Source organism: Eptatretus burgeri, chromosome 1 (assembly GCF_056783735.1).
Source record: "Eptatretus burgeri isolate ZD-2024b chromosome 1, Ebu_testis_v1, whole genome shotgun sequence".
Lineage (NCBI taxonomy): Eukaryota > Metazoa > Chordata > Myxini > Myxiniformes > Myxinidae > Eptatretus > Eptatretus burgeri.
Window position 1 is genome coordinate 69,888,462 of NC_140961.1, and position 5,000 is coordinate 69,893,461.

Genomic DNA, 5,000 nt, shown 5'->3' on the forward strand with positions numbered 1-5,000 from the left:
TCGATTTCCTGATTGTAGAGGTACCTCAATCTCCCGATTGTAGATGTTGCTCAGATCAGGTCAGATATGGGAGCACGTGCCATAGCAGCGCGTCGCTGCGTCCACTTTCCGCCGGTACTCCAGGGGCCTCCATCTGGCCATCCCCCTGGCAGATGCCTGCCCCATCCCTAAGGCAGATGCCTGACCCATCCCCATCTCCTTGAGATGTTGATCAATATGCTGCAACCACGAGGCACGTGGTTCGCCCATTGGCCTCCTCCACTCACAAGGCTCCATCCCTGAGATAATCTGGTGAGCAAGATCAGCATCAGAAAAACGTGCCACAAGTACATACAGCCACTGCTGATGCTCACGGACTATGCAGGCAACAAATCTCATTTGAGTCTCTCTCAGCAACCGCACGGCACACAAAGTCCGACCAGCAATAGCCAAGGATTCTCCGAAGAGACCTGGTACCAAAGGAATTAAATGTCCATCTCGAATCCCTGATGAGAATCCTAGTCTCACATCTGTAGAGCAAGACTGGAAGCACCATGGACCGGAACACTCAGACTTTCATTCTCCTGCACAGGTACCGACAGCGCCACACCGTATGATCCAGTGATTCCATGACTCCCAAGGCCTGACCCAGACATGTACTGACCTCTGACTCACAGCCAGCAGAGGCATGAATATCACTGCCAAGGTAAGTGAATCTCTCCATGACCTCAACATCCTCACCACAAACACGTACAAACAAGATAGCAGCATCCAATATGCCATTGAAAGCCTGGATATTCGTTTTGACCCAGGAAACCCATAATACCAGTGGCTCCGACTCCTCATTCAACACGTCGAAGGCCCCCAAAGAGATATCCAGAGTCTCTGCAAAGATGACTGCATCATCTGTAAAATCAAGGTCAGAGATCTTGACATTCCCAAATGATGCACCACAGCTTGATCTCTCCAACATCCTAGCCAGAATCCAGTCCATATAAGTGCTGAAAAGTGTGGTGGCCAGGACACTCCCCTGACGAACTCCAGCAACAACTGGAAATAGGTCAGAGATGGTACCACCACATCTCACAGCACTCTCAGTACCAGAGTTTCGTTCAGACATCAGATTGATCAGTGTTGGTGGCACCCCACGAAGACCATGAATACAGCAGAGGCCATAGGGCATCCTGATTCACTGAATCGAACGCTTTGCAGAGATCAATATAAGCTGCAAGCAGCCCCTGCCAAAACTCTCGTCTGCATTCAGTGAGGACCCGAAGAGCAAGCATATGGTCAATCGTTGACCTCTTTGGTGTAAAGCCTGACTGCTCTGGGTGTTGGTACTCACGCAGATGGTGGCGAACCCTATCAATAATTTTCTGAGCAAAGACCTTGTCTGGCACTGAGAGCAACGTCACCCCTCATAAGTTGTTGCAGTCCTGGCGATCACACTTCCCTTTCCAGAGAGGGTCAACAAGGACCCTTTTCAAATCAGTCGGGATGATGCCCGTGTTCCAGGCAGAATACACAACTGCATGCAACGACACGGGTGCAGCATTTCCACAACCCTTGAGAAATTGAGCATGTATGCCACAGATTGCAGGAGCTATCCCCCATTTCAACCAGTTCACCACAGCCTGTGTTTCCACAAACGAAGGTGGATCACAGTTGATTGGAGGGTCAGCAATAGGGACAGTAACACCCCTGACATCCAATGCAACAGCTTGTGGATCAGCCTGTTACAACTGCTCAAAGTAAACGGCCCAGCGGTTCTTCACTTTGGACTCCTCTGTCAAGAGCCCACCACCATTCACTTTAACTGCAGTACACCGAGAGATGGAATTGGAGGAACACAATGTACAAATTTCACTGTAAGCAGGATGAGAATCACTTCACTACAGGTGATGCTCTACCCCCTCACAGATTCCTCGCACATAGGCCTCCTTGCCCACCCTTCGCGCACGTTCAGTTTTACGCCTCAACTCCTTGAAAAGCTCAGCTCTGCCATTAAGTCTGGCCCTGCGACCCTGATCAAATTCTTCTTCGCCCTCCGGTGAGTTCAAAGACATCCACCGGCAACATCAAGGATGGTGGTGTTGAAGGAACTCCACAACTCTTCAGGATTCCCCAAAGCACCCAGAACCCTCAAATCCCCACTCAGACTGTTCACAAACTTCTCAGCTCCCTCTCATCCTTGAGCTTGCTAACATCCAGCCAAGGCCAGAATGGTACCATTCTCCCAGATTTAATCTGCAACTTCAGAGTTGCTACCAGAAGCCTGTGGTCGGGATTGAGGAACTGAGCACTCCGGTAAACACTGCAGTTCTGGATTGTCCTCCAGTGACCATTCACAAGCAGATGGTAAATCTCCTTTGCCACACTGCCAGTGTTGGAATACCAAGTCCAGCGATGAGCGTGTGGGTGCTGAAACCATGAAACGGCCACCCTCAGTCCATGACTTTTTGCATTGTCAAGGAACTTCGTGCTATTCTGGTTCACAGTTCCAGACCCATGGGGACGAACACACGTCTCATTACCATCCATATCAGTTCCAGTCAATGCATTGAAATCCCCCAAGACGAGAAAAGTATCTCGCCTGGGGCACTGATCAACCACAGACTCGAGTGTGGCATAGAATGCATGCTTCACGGTGAGATCACTCGCCTCAATCGGAGTATATACAGAGACCAGCGAAATGACACCCAAGGAGTGACAAATCCTTCGTCTCGTACGCTCGTTGATCGGTGTTACCTCACTTATCATTGTAGTCAGCTTGTTGGAAACAGCTGCAGCAACTCCTTGGGCATGGGAACTATCAGACCAACAGGACCAACAATTGGTGAAACCACCCACCATAATCTCGCCACTATCCGGTCTCCAAACTTCAGAGTGCTGCAATACTGATGTTCAAACACTTGAGCTCAGCTGATAACAAAGACAGGTGAACATCCTCTCTTAGGGATGGGACATTCCAGGCTTTCACCCGAAGGGACCGCCTTCGGTTAACCAAAGGGGACCGCCGTCTGGTTTACGACACCTCAGCACCAACCACCCTGACACACACTATCTCAATCTGACCCGGGAAGGTTACTCCGTGCTTTTCCTCCTATCATCAAAGAGTGGGGGTCCGGAAGCTTTGCCCCAATCTCGCCATCCGGTGAGCTCCCCTGCGGAGGGTAGCTGCACAGGAGGTACTCCCACGGAGTGGGTTTTCAGATTTCTTTGTGTTTTTGTGTTTTGTGGAATGAAGGGTTTTACGGTGGCCGGAATGCAAATCCTGCCACCAACCTCCTAAATAAGGTAACCCAACTGCAGGAGGTTTGATTGCTGAGAGAGTTCTGAGTTCTGAAGGAGTTCCTTGGTTGTTGCAGCGGAGAGTTTCTGAAGGGGTTCGTTGGTTGTTGCTGAGAGAGTTCTGCGTGGGGCGTTCGTTGGAGATTTGCTGGGTCTTGTCCGTGACCCTGATTCTCGCCCTGTGATTCTGACCACTCGACTCGAGTTCCTCCGCGGGCACGAGCCCCACGCGTGTGACCGTGGGCCAAGCTGCACGACTATTGGCAGGTGCCGCACCACGGAGCACTCCCTCCCTTCAACGTGCAGGTACCCACATGAACTGCGACCCCCAGCTCGTCTCTCCCTCTCTGGCTGCGAGGATCTTTCAATAAATCGTCCGAGTGTGCGTCTGATGTGCGTGGACCAGTCTTGAAAGTAGAAACTGTTTAAGTGCTTGAATCCTTGTAAATCTTGCTTGCATATCCACGATAAGTCTTGCCGTGTCTTTTATTTATTTGTAAATAAAACAATTGTAGAAATGTTCCCAGTTCGTTTCCATCCTTTCTTGCATTGGTCGAGCATGGTTCGGATCTGAGTTTAGCCGGGTTTTTTTATACCCGATAATCCGTTCATCATAACCGGCACGGCTTTGGCAGTTCCGCTCGACTGCACCCGAACCGGAGTTGGTAGTCGGTAGAGTGAACCGGTTCGAGCAAGACGTGCTGAGGGCGTGGTTCCCCGGTAGTCAAAATTGCGTAGTTAATTAGGTAAATTGGTTCTAGACAAAAAGACCCGACGCTATGCGGTTGAGGTATTGGCGTCCACGGTCGGTTAAGCGACCCGCCGGCTTACTGAGTTATCCGAGAGCGACGGCCTACAATTCTGGGGAGTCTGGTGGGAGACGACGCCGCCTCCCCCACCTAGTGGTCGTTGTCGTCTCCGACCCCCGGCGTGCAACAATATATATATAAATATATATATATATATATATATATATATATATATATATATATGTATATATATATATATATGTATATATATATATATATATATATATATATATATATATATATATATATATATATATATATATATATATATATATATATATATATATATATATATATATATATATATGTATATATATATATATATATACATATATATATATATATATATATATATATATATATATATATATATATATATATATATATATATATATATATATATATATATATATATATATATATATATATATATATATATATATATATATATATATATATATATATATATATATATATATATATATATATATATATATATATATATATATATATATATATATATATATATATATATATATATATATGTATATATATACATATATATATATGTATATATATACATATATATATATGATATATATATATATATATATATATATATATATATATATATATATATATATATACAGTATATATATATATAAAGATATACACATGTCGTTCGACTTCGGTGCTGTCATAAAATTCAGTTAAATAAAAACTGGTGATTAAAACTCCCTCGTCAGGTTTACTTCACAGTTTGGTACAACGGCCTCACGCCAACTGCCTCAGCTCGCAAGGTTCCCATTCACCTCAGGATCTCAACGGAGCAACAGTCATTGAAGGTGGTCCACACCGACAAGGTAAATGCACCTTCTCGTTAAACAATATCAATGACGTTCGTTGGCCTTTTCATTAAAA

General features: G+C 45.3%; 2 protein-coding genes across 13 annotated transcripts in view; one reads left to right on the forward strand and one right to left on the reverse strand.

Moving 5' to 3' along the window:
- C1H22orf23 (chromosome 1 C22orf23 homolog) overlaps positions 1 to 5,000 on the reverse strand; it is a 105,011-nt gene that overhangs the window by 75,680 nt on the left and 24,331 nt on the right. For 5 of the 12 annotated variants that reach the window (XM_085887157.1, XM_085887160.1, XM_085887193.1 and 2 more), the window contains exon 1: positions 4,892 to 5,000. This exon is cut by the window's right edge. The exons of the other annotated variants lie outside the window; for them this stretch is intronic. The gene's annotated coding sequence lies outside the window, so the exon portion shown is untranslated. The remainder of the gene's footprint in view (positions 1 to 4,891) is intronic. 12 annotated transcript variants of the gene reach the window in all.
- The window catches only part of LOC147034689 (uncharacterized), a 17,785-nt gene continuing 17,594 nt past the window's right edge, over positions 4,810 to 5,000 (forward strand). The window contains exon 1 of the mRNA XM_085887208.1: positions 4,810 to 4,942. The gene's annotated coding sequence lies outside the window, so the exon portion shown is untranslated. The remainder of the gene's footprint in view (positions 4,943 to 5,000) is intronic.